This window comes from Peromyscus leucopus, chromosome 1 (genome assembly GCF_004664715.2).
Source record: "Peromyscus leucopus breed LL Stock chromosome 1, UCI_PerLeu_2.1, whole genome shotgun sequence".
NCBI lineage: Eukaryota > Metazoa > Chordata > Mammalia > Rodentia > Cricetidae > Peromyscus > Peromyscus leucopus.
The window spans coordinates 50,690,778-50,709,614 of NC_051063.1; the positions used below are offsets into that span (position 1 = coordinate 50,690,778).

The 18,837-nt window shown below is 47.5% G+C and overlaps 1 protein-coding gene across 2 annotated transcripts in view; it reads right to left on the reverse strand.

Moving 5' to 3' along the window:
* Positions 1–18,837, reverse strand: part of LOC114706420 (dynamin binding protein) — a 105,386-nt gene that overhangs the window by 31,416 nt on the left and 55,133 nt on the right. Inside the window, exon 1 of one of the 2 annotated variants that reach the window (XM_037207089.1) lies at positions 3,397–3,742. The exons of the other annotated variant lie outside the window; for it this stretch is intronic. The gene's annotated coding sequence lies outside the window, so the exon portion shown is untranslated. Of the gene's footprint in view, positions 1–3,396; positions 3,743–18,837 lie in introns of those variants that run through there. 2 annotated transcript variants of the gene reach the window in all.

The following is an 18,837-nucleotide window of genomic DNA, read 5'->3' on the forward strand; positions in this document are numbered from 1 at the left end:
CAGAAAAATGACGGAGACAAAAAAACAAAACAAAACGAAGCATCAATTTCAGATGTGGTGGTGTGGGCCGCTAACACCAGCCTGCAATACATGGAGAATTCCAGGCCAGCAGGGCTACAGAGTGAGACCCTGTCTCAAAAACAAACACAAAAAAATCAAATCAGTAGATAATGCTGGTGATGATGGTGAGATTGAGATGATCAGAATATTTGCATAGTTTTAAAATAATTATTAAGCCGGGCAGTGGTGGCGCACGCCTTTAATCCCAGCACGCGGGAGGCAGAGCCAGGCGGATCTCTGTGAGTTCAAGGCCAGCCTGGACTACCAAGTGAGTCCCAGGAAAGGCGCAAAGCTACACAGAGAAACCCTGTCTTGAAAAACCAAAAATTAAACATTACATGTTAATTACAAAAATGTAAAAAAAAAAAATAGTAGTGAATACACAGTAGAGAAAAGACATCCTGACCTTCAAAATCAAGGTCACCAGTAAGAGGCAAGCAAATGTCACAGGCTTCTAAATACGACTGGAAACACCATCCACTCTTTTGGCAGTATTCTAGTCACAAATGTAGGTTTTGAAATGAATCAGGGGGAAACAGCAAACTCAAATTGAGGCTTTATAGTCTTCAAAATGTCACTGTCCTGGAAAGTCAAAATTGGGGAAGAGTTCTCCAGCACAACTGGCCGACCATCCTGTGCTGGCTCCAAGCACACCACCAGGGCATCTGCCAGGACTGGAGAGCAGCTTCGAGCACAGGAATGATTCAAATTCCCACAGAAGTGAACCCTTTCAGGTCACACAAGAAATACCCATGCTCACTAGGCTGGTGGTTCACCTGTACCAGACCCCAAGTTCTCTCCCCTACACAGGAAACACACACGGGAGCCATCTAGGTAGGGGGACTAGGCATGCAATAAACTCTCAGGTGACTGAGAAGGAAGAGAAAACCAGAAAGAATGAAAGAAGAGCACGCACAGGGAGTTCCTGGGACCATGGCAATTTTCTATCAACTGAGCATTATCCAAAACCCAGTTTAAAACTACAGCTAACATCTCTCCTGAACTTTCTTTTTGGCACCGTGAGTGGCGACATTTCAAGCATCCTTCTCATTGCATCACGGTGCTAAGTATCATTCGGAAGTCAGTTGCACCATACATACAGCTCGATTACTGCTGCGCTGGGATGGAATCCTGGCCTGGTACGGGTTAGAGAAAATGCTTCTTCACCCCTAACCTTGGAAGAAAACCTTTCTAATGGAATTGTTTGCTTTAAGTTCCCCTTGTGGCCATACTTGGTGGTACTTGTCTATAATGCCACTTCGGAGGAGGCAGAAGGATCCTGAGTTCAAGGTCATCCACAGCTACATTGTGAGTTCTCAGCTAGAGTAAGCCACATGAGACCCTATCTTGAAAAACAGATGAACAAAAATAACAACAAAAACCTGCAATTTCAACTCATAGATTTCTGTTTTATTGTTTTTTGTTTGTTTGTTTGTTTGTTTTTGAGACAGGGTTTCTCTGTACAGCCTTAGCTGTCCTGGAACTCGCTCTATAGACGAGGCTGGCCTCGAACTCACAGAGATCCATTTGCCTCTGCCTCCCAGTGCTGGGATTAAAGGCGTGTGCCACCACCGCTTGGCTTCAAAGTGATTCCCAAATATCTTAGATCTTGTAGTGGCCAACTGACAAGAGAGACTCATTAACACAAGACTATAAAACTCCAAAAAGGGAGACATTTACTAATTGCAACCACACTCCAGCTAATTTACAGATTATATCCCGGAACTCACTGAGTATGCCAAAGCTTTAAAGCACACGACAGTTATTATTCCTACTTAACAGAACCAAACTCTAAGATTTAGGAGGCTGACCAACTAGTCAAAGGTTCTGTGGCAAGCAGCAGCTCTGTAGGCACAGCCTCAAAAGATTAAGTCCAAACCCAGTGCTGCTGGACCTTCAAGTGGAGAAAGCCATGCAGCTTCCCCCGGACACGGTCTTCTGGGGACCAAAGATCTGTTAGTGACAGTGCCTGGAAGGACAATGCACCGGGCACGCTTTTACTCACCCGGAAGGCAGCCACCTGTGCCAAGAGATTAGGGTTTTATTTATATTAAAAGTGAGAAAAATGTATCCTAACCATTTTTTTCAAACTTCAATAATGGTTATGACACATTTTTCTCCCCAAACTTCCAGAGTGCGGGTTTTTTTTTTTTTTTTATTTTGTTGTTGTTGTTTGTTTTTGCAGACAGGCTCTTGTCTAGTCAAAACAAAACAACAACAAAAATACCAAACCTGTTGTTTAATACGATAAAAGAAAGGCCCTATGTGGGGTACTGTTTGCAAGTCTGCAGTTTCCTGGGTACCACTCCTGGGAATCTGACTCAGTAGATCTAGGTGGGACCCAGGAATCTGCGCTTTAACAAATCCTTGGTGTTTCTGAAGTCGTTAGTGACCTTCCTGCTGTACCGACCACTCTCCAGACAAAAATGTCTAGTCTGAAATCACTCCAAATGTAAAACTGATTCCCTTAACCTACATATCTGCTTAAAAAAAAAAAAAAAAAAAAAAAGCTTGATATGCCATTTTATAGGGTTGGAAGTGTCGCTGGGGAGTTGAGCTTGGGGCTAGGACTGAGAGGTCCAGAAGTTAGTTGATCGTCAGCACCACAAAATGAACAAGCAAAACTTTTAGTACTTGGAAAGCCAAGTGAGAAAAGACTTCACCTTTAACTAGGGGTGACAGGCTTTGAATCTTACCCTGGGAGCCCTACAAAAGTTCACCTCTGGGCAAATTCCTCATCTGTAAAACGAGAAGAACACCTGTTTTGCTGAGTCCTTGGGGGAATTAAACATGATAACTCAACAAAAGGTAGTCCTTTTCCCACGGTGGGTGAGACAGTGCCCTGAGCAGCAGACAAGAGTGGGGTCCACAAGTTAGAAAAATGCCCGGTGCATTGGTTCAAATACCCTACTTTCCCAAAAGAACAAAATCTGGAGATGAGCAATCCCACCGAGGAAGCTGAGGCATCAGTTTACCAATAACCAGTGCAGGCCAGCGGGCGCTTTCTTCTCACAGGTATTAAGGACCTGGGGCTGATTGCACGGAATTTGTTGATTTAAAGCAAAACAAAACAAAGTATTTGTACGGTTTGGAGCCGTGGTCGCTCCACTTTCTGTCGCCTCGGAACCAAGGCCAGTTCTCCGCAGGTCAGAGCGTTACCCCAGATTCATTTCCACCAGAGGGTGGACCAGAGCTTCCTCCAACTCTCACAAAGTCAGACGCAAAGCCAGGCCCTGTCCGCTTGCCTAGTGAGAGATCGGCTGTCGCGGGAGGGAAAGCCCAGCGTCCCGCCCCGGTCCCACGCCACGCTCTCTGCACCCACCGCTCCCATTATACCTGCAGCCCCGAGGTCCCGCGCTGGTGTGCGAGCATCAGCAGAGGAGCTGAACCTTCCCAGGGCCTAGGAAGCGCCTCTGCCCCTTAGGGCCCGCTGAGGAGGGTCTGCCCATCCCCCGGCTTTACGAATTTCCCTCTGAATCACCAAAAGCACGCAGCCACCGCCGCGGGGCTGGCCGTAAAGGATGGAGCCGGACTTTATCCCTGCTGGACCAAGCACCAGCGCGCCTGCGCACAACCCTTTCCTTGCCGGTTGCTTTCGCTCTCAGTCCTAAACTCCTCAAATTCCACCTCAGGACACTATTAGCTCTTGTCTTTTCAGCCACAAGCTAAACTTCGTTTGGGGAGGCTGTCCCTATCCCAGAGTGATGTGGGCAGATGCCCGGGCGATGCCCTCACTTTGCCCTGGTCAGCCCTATTGTAGGTTCTACCCTCAGAAGACAGAGGTTTCAGGGTAGCAGGTTCAGTAGTCAGAATCCAGAACCAGGAGAGAGTGGCATCTGAAGCCCCTTCACAAACTGCAAACATTCACACTTCAAAGGAATCTAGGGAGAAGAAACCTTCCAAGTGTCCTTCTGTAAATAAATGGAGAGAAAGAAAAAGAGGGATAAACGAAAGGAAAACTTGGAAACACTGCCATATATTTCTAAACACGTATACAATGTAAGCAGGTAGAGAAAGTTCTGGAAGAGGAACACACTAATTTCATCATTGAGTCAGCCTCAGGGAAGCTGAGATCAAAGGGGATTTTAATCCAATCTGTACTTTTGAAATTTTGCCGAGTGCTGGGAATGGAGCCCAGGACCTTGTGCACTAGCTGAGCACTCCACCTCCGAGTCCCACTACCAGCTCCAAGTCGGGATTTTCTGGTGTCACAAAAGAGCATATGGATTTTTAAGAAAGACAAAAACCAATACGCGACATCCCAAGACTGTCTTTGCAGGTGAAACTGTAAGCATGAGAGAGAGAGAGAGAGAGAGAGAGAGAGAGAGAGAGAGAGAGAGAGAGAGAGAGAGAGGAGAGAGAGAGAGAGAGAGAGGAGAGGGGAGGAGAGAGACAGAGAGAGAAGAGGGAGAGAGAGAGAGAGAGAGAGAGAGAGAGAGGAGAGAGAGAGACTCACTCTACCTTTGGTGTGCCCTTCCCACCGCTGAAAAGCACCGCCTCCAGAAGCTCGGGTTAGCTTTTGTTGCTTCCCTCCACTGTCAGAAGGTGGCCTTTGAGTTTTTAATGTTTTTAAACAATATTTATGTGGCACTTAGGATATGCGGCAAACATTGCTGCAGACGCCTGCCTCTTCCTACAACCGCGCTGTGACCCTGTTTTACTAATGACAGCGATAAATGGCTGACTAGACATTCTAGTCTCCAGGTCAGCTGGCTGTCTTGGTTCTACTGTTGGGCTTTTCCTGCCAATTGGGACCTGGACGCCACTTTTGGATTTTGGTAGCCATCGGTGGCTAATGATGAAAGAGGACAGTTTTAAAGTGCAGTTCTACAGGGTCTTTGCAGCCCCAGGTCAGCCATCCTAACTGCATAGTGGCGCGCTTGGTACAAAGGCTGTATTCAAACAACTGTCTACTAAACCCACTGAGTAGAAAGCAAATTATAAAGCCATCAGATAAAATCTGGCTCTTATCACGCACAGCGAATACTCAGCGGCATTCCAGAGATTAGGGCTGAAATGATGCAGGAGAAGCTTTCATTTTAAAAATGAAAAGACCAACAAAGGCACGGACAGCAGATAAAACTTCCAAATTTTCTACAGTTCTTACTTTAAAAAGACTTATTTGTGTATTTATAGAAGTATGAGGAATTGAACCCAGGACCTCGAACTCTACCTCTGAATGAAACAATCCCCAAAAGAGACCTGTTTAAATTAAAGGTTCACTTTTAGGAATTTATTGTGTAAATAATTGGACAAATGTTCATACATCAGAGATTTAAGCAGTCCAGAGCTCTTGCTGCTCTTGCACAGGACACAGGTTCCATTCCCAGCATTCACTGGTGCCTGACAACCTCTGTAACTCCAGTTCCAGAGGGCTCTGACGCCCTCTTCTGGCTTCTGTGGGCACTGCATGCATGTGATACAGAGACATACTTTTTTTTTTTTTACTAAATAAAAAACATAAACTTAAAATCAAGCTTAGAAATCATCTAAACAGAAACAACCAAACGTTCCTTCAAGTAGGCTGTGTAAATAAATAATGACATGTCCATGTAACAAAAACTATTATGGCCATTAAGATTTATGTAGGGGGCTAGAAAGAGAGCTCAGAGGTTAAAAGCACTTGCTGCTCTTCCAGAGGTCCTGAGTTCAATTCCCAGCAACCACATGTGACTCACAACCATCTATAGTGAGATCTGATGCCTTCTTCTGGCCTGCAGGTGTACATGCAGAGCATTCATATACATAAAATATAAATAAAGTTTTTACAAGGTTTATGCAGGGATGGGATGTGGCTCAGTTGGCAGAATGCTGGCTGGGCCACACAACAGCCTTGATTTGATCACCAGCATGTCATAAATGTCATGGTGGTATAGTCAGGCTTTTTTCTGGACTGCCAGCTCCCAAATGATGACATGGAGACTTCTTATTAATTATGAAAGCTTGGCCTTAGCTTAGGCTTGTTCCCAAGTAGCTCTTAAAATGTAAATTAACCCATTTATATTAACCTACGTTCTGCCAAGTGTTACCTCTCCTCAGCACTGGCCGTCTGACTTCCTCTGTGTCTGGCTGGTGAATTCCCCTCGCCTCAGATTCCTCCCAGAGTTCCTTTCTCTGTCTGGAAGTCCCGCCTCTCCTCTCCTGCCTAGCTATTGACTGACCATTCAGCTCCTCATTAACCCAATTAGAAGGTGCCTTAGGCAGGTGCAGAAGGACAGAGACACATCTTCACACGATGTGATCAAATATCCCACAACATGGTGGTGAGATGTAGATTCCAACACTCGGTAGGCAGAGGGTAGAGAATCAGTTCAGTCATCCTCAGCTACACAGCGAATCTGAAGCTAGCCTGGGATACGTGAGACTTTGTTGCAGAAAAAAAAGGGGGATATAGATGCATAGGCACCTGTGTACTAATATGCAATGATATTTAATGTGTGTTATTGAAAACAATCAGTATACAAAACAGTTTATGAAAGAGCTGTGGTTTTGTTTAAAAGGGAAGGTTTTGGGTTTTTTTTTTTTTTTTTAATTTTGTTGATCCTTATTTATCTGTATTTGTGTGTCTCGGGTGGTCTGCAGGTTCACCGTGTGCATGCAGCTATACAGAGACCAGAAGAGGACGTCAGAACCTTGGAATCTGGTCACAGGAGGCTGTAAACCACACAGTGTGGGTGCTGGGAACCAAACCCGGGTCCTTCGTGCTCTTAACCACTGAGCCATCCCACCAGCCCCTGGAAAAGCACTTTAAATACACATATTTGGAAAGTGTTGAAGGTGTAGAAATTGTGACTTTTTGATGTATATGTAATATTAATATCACACACACACACACACACACACACACACACACACACACACACAGTAGAGTGGGGGAATGGATATTTGCTGTAACACAGCGTATTCACCTTTCAATGAATTCACCTTGTAAATCTATCTCAAGCTCCTCACTGAACCACCTGAGGTCTCCTTCCTGACCCAATAATCTCTTTAAACTGATGGCGAAAACAGGCAATAAAACACTGTTGAAATGACACCTTGTAAGACAGAAAAGACAGCAGGAAGCCATGGCAGCCATTTGGCTCCCTTGACTGCTGTGTAGACGGAGTTAGTCTGTGCAGCAAGACCCCGAGGAGGCAGTCTCTGAATCTGCTCATCCTCACCCCCGACCCGCCAGGAGGAGTCATAAATCCTGGTTTTCCGTATTCCCATGCCCCTGGCCCCCGCTCACCTACCCAGCCCCGTTCTTTCTGTCTAGCACCCACTTCACATCTGTCTGGAGGCAGTTTGTCCTTTCTCCGTGAAACCCTCACGCTGGGCTCTTGCCTTCTTCAAGGATCACGGGAAATTTGTAGATCGCTGAGCTTCAGTGCTGAATTCATTGCATCTCAGGCCCCTAAATCCCAGCAGCATCAGAACAAACTTCCCCGTGACCTTTGCTCAGGGACTGCCTGCTCTGGCCTTTAGCTGGGAGACAATTCCTGCTGGGACAGAGTCTTAGAACCAGCTAGAGGCCACTCCCCTCCCCCCTTTGTTCTCCAGGCCCCTTCTCCAGAACCCAGTGCCTAATCCTAAAGGCTACAATTTATAACACCAAAGCATGCACAGGGCAACCGAGACACCATTTCTGAACGTGCACCAAATAAACATAAACCCCGGCAAAGGGGTCACCGGAGGCTTCGGACTCAGCTGTTGTCTTTTTCCAGTCTTTAGGTAGAAGTAAAATAATAAGGCAGGTAGACAATTAACTTGAAATATATTATCACTGCTTAATAAGAGGATTTCGAGGGCAGAGAGATGGCTCCATTAAGAGAAAGAGCACACACTGCTCTTCTAGAGAACTCGAATTTAGTTCCCAGCACACACTTCTGGTAGCTCACAGCTCCCTGAAACTCTAGCTCCAAGGGGTCAGACACACTCTTGATCTCTGCTGGTACTGTGGTCATGAGCAGAAGCCCACACACATACACACATAATTTTAAAAGTATAAACAAGCCAGGCGGTGGTGACACACATCTTTACTCCACCACTAGGAAGGCAGAGGCCAGCCTGGTCTACAGAGTCAGTTCCAGGACAGCCAGGGCTACACAGAGGAAACCCTGTCTTGAAAAACCAATACACACACACAGACACACACACACATACACACAGACACACACACACACACACACACACACACACACAAAATCTTTTTTTAAAGAGAATTTTTGTGTTAGCCAATAAAACTTTTTTCATTTTATTATTTTCGTCTTTGTTTGTTCTTTGTGTGACCAAGCCTCATGTAGCCTAGGCTGGCCTTGACTTTACTAAGTTGCTGAGGCTAGCTTTGAACTCCTTATCCTCTTGCTGTTACCTCCCAAGTGCTGGGATTACAGGCCTGTGGCGCTATGCTAAACAAAACTCTTCATGAAAAGTCTTGTTATGGAGCCCATCCTGGCCTGGAACCCAGAGCATCCTTTCCGCCTCAGCCTGGGAAGTGCTGAGATTACAGGCCTGTGCTGCTCTCAGCTCTCAGCAAACTTTGCTGGGGGTCACGCCTGGCTTCTGGCTGTTTTCTATACCACTTGGTGAACCCATACTTCCTTCCGTTTCTATTAGGTGACTTACTTTCTAGTCTTTCCACTTGGTCTCATAAATGTCTACCCCATGGCAGGGCTATCCAGGCAGAGGGATCACATCACATCCGCAATCAGGCAACAGAGACGATGGATGCGTTTTACATTCTGACATGGTCTGGAGACTCTGCGAGCAAGCGGTGGAAAGTGATGGCTAAAAAGGGGTGTGTGTAGGCTAGCTCAGTGGCTAGCGCAGTGGGTGAAAAAAAAAAAAGCATTTGTAACAGGAGCCTGAAACCTGCGTTTGCTCCCCAGGCTCCACAAAGAGGTGGTGGGAGAGAACCAACCCCACAGGTTTTCTCTGACCGCCACCTGCCACCCCAGTAATAAACTAAAAATTATAAGATTATTAACCTTCAAAGAGGAGTGATACATTTGAGTGTTGAGTTGACAAGGGGTGGGGCTGCGAGGGTTATTAGTGTTAGTCATCGACTTCACCGAACATAGTGTGTTGGGAGACTAGGCCCCTGGGCATCTCAGTTATATCCACTGATGTGAACTGTGGTTAGGACTATTCTCTGGGCTGGGAATTCTACAGTACATAAAATGGAGGAAGTGAGCTGAGCACTAGCATGCATACATCTCCCTCCCCTTCTGACTGAGGATGCAATGTGACCGGCTACTTTTAATGCTCCGCTGCCTCGATTTCCCTGTGCTGACAGCTCGGTGCCTTGAACTGTGAGTGAAATAAACCTTTCCTTCCTGAATTGGTTTTCTCAGCTCATTTTATTGAGTCACAGGAAAAGGAGCTCACACTCTGTAACCTCCGCCATGCTGCAGCCCTTCTGTGCGCCACCGGCTACCACAGGTGGGTCTCTCCGGCCACTGCTTCCCGGCCTCTGCTGTGTGGCCTCTGCTGTGTGGCCTCTGCTGTGTGGCCTCTGCTGTGTGGCCTCTGCTGTGTGGCCTCTGCTGTGTGGCCTCTGCTGTGTGGCCTGTGTTCTCCCCGGCCTCTGCTGTGTGGCCTGGGTTCTCCCCGACCTCTGCTGTGTGGCCCGGGTTCTCCCCGGCCTCTGCTGTGTGGCCCGTGTCCTCCCCGTTTGCAGCCCCGCTGACTTCCTAGTTCTTCCCTCTCTTCTAAGTTTGCTTATGCAGAATGAATCCTGGGTCTTCTGCTTCCGCTCTGCTAATGTAGCAAAAGTGCTGCTCTGGGCATCGAGGCCACAATCCCTTCTGGCCTAGGCGTGTCTAACTGCCTGGGACGTCTGTCAGTTTGTCTGTGTCCTCCTTATCAATTAAGTAGTCTGAATTTAAGTGCTTTTCAAACTTTTTAAAAATGTGGCCCACATTTTACTCAGTATGTGTATGTATACATTTACAAAGTGTGCATGTGTGTATATATATATATGTATGTATGTATACTCACACATACATAAGACATGATTTTTGACTATACTAGATGGGTTGGTGGGGTGTTTTGTTTGTTTGTTTGTTTGTTTTTTTGGTTTTTCCAGATAGAGTTTCTCTGTGTAGCCTTGACTGTCCTGGAACTCACTCTGCAGACCAGGCTGGCCTTGAACTCACAGAGATCCACCTGCCTCTGCCTCCTGAGTGCTGGGATTAAAGTTATGCACCACCACTACCTGACTGATAGGTTTTTAAAATTCCTCATTGGCTTTTATTTTAACCAGATGTAGTAGTTCACAGCTGTAACCCCAGCACTCGGGGTTTGGGGGGGGGGGCTGAGGTAGAAGGACCGCTCTGAGGTTAATGTGAGTCTAGCTATACAATGAGTTCTAGAGCGACCTAGCTTGGGAGTCTGAGAAGAGTGCTCGAACAACAATAATCAAGAAACAACAAAAACAGGCTCGGAAAGTTGGCTCAGTGGTTAAGGCACTTGTTCTTTTTTTGTTTTGTTTTGTTTTTGTTTTTGTTTTTGTTTTTCAAGACAGGGTTTCTCTGTAGCTTTGCGCCTTTCTTAGAACTCACTCTGTAGACCAGGCTGGCCTCGAACTCACAGAGATCCGCCTGCCTCTGCCTCCCAAGTGCTGGGATTAAAGGCGTGCGCTACCACCACACGGCAAGGCACTTGTTCTTGCAAAGAATTTGATTCCCGCAGCCACACGGAGGCTCTCCACCTCCTCACACACCGGGCATAAGTTTGGTGCACAGGTGCACATGCGTGCAAAAAACACCCATACACACAAAATAATAAGTAAATCTAAAAAAACTTTTAAGCTGGATGTGATGGTGCACACCTTTGATCCCTCACAAGGCAGAGGCAGCCAGGACTGTTACACAGAGAAACCCTGGGGCAGGGAGGTAGCCAGGGGTAGTGGCATGAATTTAATCCTAGTACTCAGGAGGCAGAGGCAGATCTGTCAGTTCAAGGAGCCAGCCTCGGCTACATAGCAAGTTCCAGGCCAGCCAGAGCCACATAAAAAGATCCTGGAGAGAGAGAGAGAGAGAGAGAGAGACAGAGAGACAGAGAGAGAGAGACAGAGACAGAGAGACAGAGACAGAGACAGAGAGAGAGATCCTACAATTTTTATTTTTCAGAAATGCCATTTGCAACCCACTAAATAAATACACTTTAAGACCCAATCATGGCCAGGCAGTGATAGAGCACATCTTTAATCCTGGCACTTGGGAGGCAGATCTCTGGGAGTTTGAGGCCAGCCTGGTCTACAAAGTGAGTTCCAGGACAGCCAAAGCTACACAGAGAAACCCTGTCTCGAAAAACAAACAAACAAAGACCCAATCAGGAGGGCTGGAGAGATGGCTCAGTGGTTAAGAAAACTTGATGCTCTGGCAAAGGACCTGGGTTTGGTTCCCAGCACCGACATGGTGGCTTCTAACCATCTGTAACTCCAGACCCAGGAGTTCTGACAGCCATGGGTCTGACCCTTCATGGGCACCAGGTGTGTACATGGTTCACAGATACACATGCAGACAAAACACTCACATACATAAATAAGATAAATCAATTCTTTAAAAAGACCCAATTACTATTTATTAAAAACATTAGACTTGTTGGCATGAAAGGTTCCTTCTAGAATTAATATAAAAAGATTCTGCTGTGTGAACTTTCTGGCCTGGAACCCTGAACCTTAGCTCTCACCTGAATTCTGCTTTCAGATTTTTCTCTGTTAAGAATTCTTCATCTTAAGAGGTGGAGAGGTGGCTCAGTGGTTAAGAGCACTGACTGATGTTCTAGAGGACTCAGGTTCAATTCCCAGGCCATCTGGTGTCTGATCATGCCAGGATTTAAAAAAAAAAAAAAAAAGAGCCAGGTGGTGGTGGTATCTGCCTTTAATCCCAGAGGAGGCAGAGCCAGGCAGATCTCGGTGAGCTCAAGGACAGCCTGGTCTACAGAGTGAGTTCCAGGACAGGCACCAAAACTACACAGAGAAACCCTGTCTCGAAAAAACAAAAAAAAAAAAAAAAAAAAAAAAAAAAAAAAAAAATCTTTGTCTCCAGATCCTAATATCACTTTCATTCAACACAGGTGACATGAGATTCAGGACAAGGTCCCTTCCTGTCATAACCACTTACGTTCTTAGCAAGTGTAAAACTTTAATGACAGCCGGTGGCTGATGTCGTGCTGACCTCCCTACTGATAACTAATTAACAACTGCAGACATGGTATTAAAAGGATAATTATATGTAGGCTTTATGAAACAATCAAAGGCAGCAGAAACTGAAGGGGACGTGACTCACAACAAGAAAATGCAATTAGACCACCTTTGTATTGACCCATTCTCCCCTGAGGCAGTTTCCAGCCTTTTGACAAGTAAGGGAATAAAGTAGCAGAAGAGAGCCAGCCAGTCGCCAGCCAGGACTGAGAAGGCAAGTTCAAGTTCAAGGCCAGGAAAGGGCTGGATATGAGTGAGGAAGTCCTGCAGGGGAGCCATCGAGGGGAAGGCCACAATGTACAGAGAAATCCCCTCAAGTCCTTGAACAGACTGTGCACGTGAGTGATGGGACTCCAAGGAAGCCACGAGAAAACAAGAGCAAGTGAGCTGGAGCGCCCTGAGTAGTCAGCATCTGAGAGGGGCTGGAAAACACTCCCGCTAGAGCCCAGAGCAGGTTCACTCAGCATCTCCAGTGGTCACAGAAACCTGACACTTTAGGAGTGAAGGCCTCTTAGCTCCGTGGACCACACCCTAGGGCTAAGGTCCAAAACTATTAACAGACTTGTCCCAACTGCCCAAGACAGACAGGGGTACTTGGAGAAGGATCTGGTGAGGTGGGTGAAGGGAGGGAGGGAAGAGAGCTGGGGAAAGGCTTGGCTTCCGGCCTGGGAAGAGGCTGGGTGCAGCCAGAGGGCAACTGTTTCTCTGATGGACGGAAGGATTTAGGGATGGATGGATGGATGGATGAGTGGATGGATGGATGGGTGGATGGATGGATGGGTGGGTGTGGATGGATGGGTGGGTGGATGGATGGATGGGTGGGTGGGTGGATGGATGGGTGAATGGATGGATGGGTGGATGGATGGATGGGTGGGTGGGTGGATGGATGGGTGGGTGGGTGGGTGGGTGGGTGGATGGATGGGTGGGTGGATGGATGGATGGGTGATGGATGGATGGATGGATGGGTGGGTGGGTGGGTGTGGATGGATGGGTGGGTGGGTGGGTGGTGGGTGGATGGATGGGTGGGTGGGTGGGTGGGTGGATGGATGGGTGGGTGGGTGGATGGGTGGGTGGATGGATGGGTGATGGATGGATGGATGGGTGATGGATGGATGGATGGATGGGTGGGTGGGTGGGTGGATGAATGGGTGGGTGGGTGGGTGGGTGGATGGATGGATGGATGGATGGGTGGATGGGTGGGTGGGTGGGTGGGTGGATGGATGGGTGGGTGGGTGGGTGGGATGGATGTGTAGAAGGAGGGATGGAGGGGTAGGAGGGATGGGGCAGGGGAAGTGAGAAAAAGATGGGATGTTTCACCATTAAAGCTGAAGTGTTTACAAATGTCCAACAGCAGCCATAACTATAAAGTCTGTACCTCAGGGAACCATGGAGTGACGGTCTAGTGGGCAATTTGTAAAGGGAAAGAGAGTTAGGTGGAACACACACACATACACACACACACACACACACACACACACACACACACACACACACAGAGTAGTATATGAGTACTCACTCTATTTACTCCAAACACGTGAGCAATATCTTTTAAAAACATTTTTTAAAATGTGTGTGCATGTTTTGCTTGCATGCACATATATGAGTACCATGTGTGTGCCTGGTGCCCACGCACAAAGGCCAGAAGTGGGTGTCAGATACTCTGGAAATGGAGTTACAGAAGGCTGTGAGCCACCATGTGAGTGCTGGGTACTAAAACTGAGTCTTCAGCAAGAGCAGCAAAGAGCTCTTAACCATTTAACCAGCCCCATGGGTAATATCTTGACTTAGCCAATAGGGAATCTAAAGTCCAGAGAGGTTAAATAATTTGCCTAAAATGGCACAGTTGGTAGACACCAGAGCTGAGATTTGAACCCAGGGCACACCCACTCTAACACTTTCTTCCTTCACAGTGAGTGCTGTTGCTGGGCAACACGCAGTAAAGGTCACGGCTACCATGGCAATGGAAGCTCAGTGATTTCTGGTGAGGATGAGATTTGATGACTGGTCAGGGGGATCAGGAGCATAAGAACGCCATGAGGAACCCTCACTGTCCGGATACAAACACAGACAGCTGTGAAAACGCAAATGATAAGGTGGAACCAAGCTGGTTTCAGAGAGGTCACAGGGCACATTACAACACCCCAAACAGAATAAACACCCTTGATGACAGTTAGGAGCTTCCAACAATAAGGAAGTGCAGGCTGGAAGCAAAGTTCACCAGGAAGAGGTGTGGGGGAGGGAAGAGGAGCCATATCCAAACCCACACAAGGAATCACGATCAGACTTCTCTGAGCTGAAAGGAATTTAGATGTCACCTAATCCCAATCATTTCAGAGAGAAAAATGAATCCACAGCAAGAAAAGAAGAAAGATTAGCTGCTAAATTCCTCAGCCTCCCAGCCGAAGCCGGGTTTGATCACATTTTTATCTTCGAGAGTGCAGGTACATGGAGCCAGCTTTGTCCAGGGACTTGGAAGTGTTGAGTTATATCAGGTCAGTGCCAGAGGAGCATGGGATAAGACCCCGGCACGTCTGGGGTTGCAATGAGAATTTATCTCTTCTGTCTCTGATGGCCCCAGTACAAACCTAAGCAGGCAGCCTTTCTGTGGAAGGCCTCAGTGAGGAAGCTTCCTCCTGGAGGGAGGGTATGAGGAGGTCTTCCAGATCATTCACTGTCTCCAGTTCCAACCCTTATCCTCTAGCCTTCACCCGGACTCCCACCCCCCACAACTGGCCAGAACAACAGAGGCTGTTTAGCCTGAGGAGAACACAAATTATAACAAGATCATCCAAGTACTGAAGTCAAAGCAAGAAGAGCGACATTCCCATTTTGCAGATCCCCGAGGGAAGGCTGTGGGGATGAAATGATTCACACCTCACCTAGCAGGTGCAAAGCCCAGGGACAAACTGGAAACAGCTCTGGACTCCACAGGAGTTCCGGGCCCCATCTGCCAGTTAGACAAGAAAAGAAGAGCAGCAACCCAAGCCAACGCTCCCCCTAAAGTCTGGAGAAGAATGTCACACTAACAATTGTGCTGTCCCCACAAGAACGAAAACATTAGCGTAAGGACGGAAAGAGGTTTGCATCCGAGGGCAGCAGAGAGTCAAGAGTGGAAGACAACTCCCAGGAGTGAGAGGCTTGTCTTGTTTGAGGGTCACAGCACATCATTTGTGACACTACTTGTACCTTTGTTCTGCAAAATACCCCCCCAACCACTGTGTCTCCAAATCAAGTGTCCTGTGCAAACACACTTGGTAAGAACTTAAGGGGTCAGGGTTCAGAACACACATCAGCACATCTCAAGACGATATTGCCATCCATGCCGCCTGTTTTCAGGATGCATTTTTAACCTGCCGCGAGGCTGGCTGGATTCCTACCTTGGGGCTTCTTCCGTCTCTGCACAAACTCTGAGCGTCTCAGGGTGCTGGGAGCCGTGCGTCGGAAGCAGCTATTCCTTCTCCAGGTCTCTGAACCAGTTAACGTTCTCACCTCCCCTAAGTGCCAAGTGCTTTCTAACGCAGGGTCCCCAGGAATCCCAAAGTGATGCTCTTCTTGCTCTCCCCCAGAATGCTGCTGCAGACCTTCAGAGCTGGCTCCTCTGGCACGAGGTGCCCCCATTCCCAGTCTGTCCATGTCATCAGACTGCAAATCCTCCCCTCCATACAGAGAATCCACTTGTCTGTAATCATGAGACTCAGAGTTTAGAGAGAAACTATCATAGCTTTTATTTTCTGTATCAAAATTAGCTAGATCCATGGGATAAGTCTTTGCTTTGGGGTAGATTTTATTACTTTGGCAAACCCTCCTGTCTTCTTCATAGTATTGAACAAATTCCTCACCTTCGTTGATCCCATTCAAATCTGGAGGCTCCCTAGACTCACCGTTGGTATGAGGCCCAGGAACATGATGTGCAGTGCCGTGATCTCTATAATCCAAGCTAATTCCTTTACAATCCTCAAGACTATAATTGAAATTCCCCAGGCCCCGGCACCAGTTGTGAGGTTGATGTAAATTCCCCAGAGAGTCACCCACGTCCCTGTAGCCATTCCTGTGTGTGGCTTTTTGCAGGTCCTCAGGATTATAAGTCAGATCCTTACGATCTACACAGCCATTCACCACCCTACATCCTCCAGCTTCCAGGATCCCAGCCCGGCGTCCCAGAAGCAAATGCTCCTCTGTCCCAGGCCTGAGATTCGCAGGGTCTATGTCCTCTGGGAAGAGACTATTCCTTCCTCTTCCATTTGTTTCCCCGGAGTCCATACAGTTTGGTTCACTCTGTTCAAAATCCCAGTACCCACAATCTCTTTTCCTGTAGGGCCGATTCCGCCCCTTGGCCCAGCGTGTGGAGTCCGAGTCATCTTCTGCCTGGAGCCCAGCCGCCTCGGCAAGGCTCCTTTTCCGCAGGCTCCTGCAGTCTTCATACTCCCACCGGAGCCCCAAGGCCCTTTCTGCTCCGCTCCTCTCGCCTTCCCAATCTCATGAGCTTCACTCATGTTCAATACGAGCACCGGTTTTACTTCTCGGGGCCATGGGCCTGGGTCGGGCTGGAACGCGGACAGGTGTGGTCTAGCCTAAGGCTGTATCTGTCCTTAAAATGTCTCCCAGAGCACTGGAGTCTTTCTGTTGCTGTGGCTGGAGTGCAGGGCTATGTGGAGTCATTTCAACTTCAGGATCCAATCAGTGAGCTACTCTACCTTCTCCTCAGAGGCCAGGAGATAATTAGTAACTAGAATCCTTGTGATTGGTGTTGGCAGCCTGGTCGGTGTTCCCCAGAGCTGGTCAGACTGGCTTGGCCGCTTTGTGTACTGAAGGTACAGGCATTCTGATGCCCTCAAGGTCTTGTAGAAAAAAAACGTCTTTGTGAAAGAGAAAGAACCCTTCAAAGCCCAGGCGAGGGTCTCAATCAGCCTGCAGACTCACTGTCAGGAATGAGAATAAACGCTGGCACAGGCAGCCGCCAAGGTTTCTAAGCCTGGGACCTCTGAAGCTCTTCTCCGAGAAGAAGAACACAGCTCCCCTGCCCTGAGTGTTTGGCTCCTGTGAGGTTCCAGTGACCAGTGCAGTGCACACTCAACTCGACCCCCACCCCACCCACTGCACCCACCCTCACCCTCCGCCGCGCACTCAAGCTCTGGCTGCCTCCACACCAGCCATCCCCCGAAGGAAGAATAGGGATTCCTATCACTCCCTCTGTCGTAGCAACCAATGGTGTGAAATGTCTTGTCTAGACAACAGTCATGTTCCCTTTTCTTAGATACTCTTACCAGAAAACATCAAGACCATCAATTTTCTAAAACTATTTTCATCCAATTTATGCACTATATTTAAGAACTAGAGAATGCAGCTAGAAATCATAAAGGCTGGTGTGAAAGTGCCTACGGGAATTCAGTAAGCTTCAGATAGACAGACAGACAGACAGATTGATCAATCCATCCATCCATCGGTCGATCTTGTACATGAGCATTGAGGAAGAGGAGATAAATGAGGGATGCTCACATGGACACCACAACTCCACACACTATAAAGTCACGTGACAAGCGCTACGTAAAAAACAACAATCGGCAATGGCAAAGTCAAGTGTTGGGAGACGTTTCCCACGGTTCTCAATCACACAGGCCTCAATCGGATCACTGATGCCTGCTCAGCCATTCGATGAACAGGGATAATCACTTCAACTTTTATCTAACTCGTAGTTTTGGAGTGGTGTAAAGAACGGAAAGACCAGAGTGATATGCCCTGTCCACAATTCAGTGTTTATCCTACTACTTATAAATTGTATCTTCTCTCCAGGACTCAGCTGGCCCGTCTATAAGATGAGGCAGGTGGTCTTGGTGACTTCTCTGAGTCTTCCAGCCCTAACAAAACTTGGTTCAATTTTTCCCTCACAACTTCATAGATGTGTTCTCAAAAACAGTGTTTCTTTCTTCGGTGGTCTGTGGTTTATTCTCAAGCATGCTAGCACAGAGCCGTATGTCCAACGCTCTCTTTGCTTTTGTTATTGCTGTCTGAGACAGGTCTGTGTGGCCCTGGCTGACCTGGAACTCACTAAGTAGACCAGGCTGGCCTTGAACTCACAGAGAGGCCTATCACCACCTCCTGAGATTAAAGGCATGCACTATCACCCTGCCTCCTCTCTGCAGCTTTTATTTTGAGAAAGGGCTCACTAAGTTGCTCAGCCTGGTCTTGAACTCACCCTGTAGCCTAGGCAGACTGAATTTGTGAGCCTCCTTCCTCACCTTCTTGAGTAAGCTGGGTTTTCAGGCCTGTGCCACCATGCTTGGATTTTGTCCACTTTGGGGATCCTCTTTACCTTGTCAAAATTTCTGATATTCCCCTGAGACTCAGCCCATGTGTTCTGTTCTCATGAATCTTTCGATCAGCAGCAGCAGTGACAGTTCCAACCAAGCTGGCTTCTGTGTGTGTGTGTGTGTGTGTGTGTGTGTATGCGCGCGCGCGCGCTATGATTGGTGCCAGAAGTCAAGAAAGATGTCCTGTTTAATCTTCATTATCCTTCAAAGGAAGAACTCAATTATTATTTTTATTACAGATAAAGAAATAATCCAGTTGAGTGGTGAGGAATGCATTTA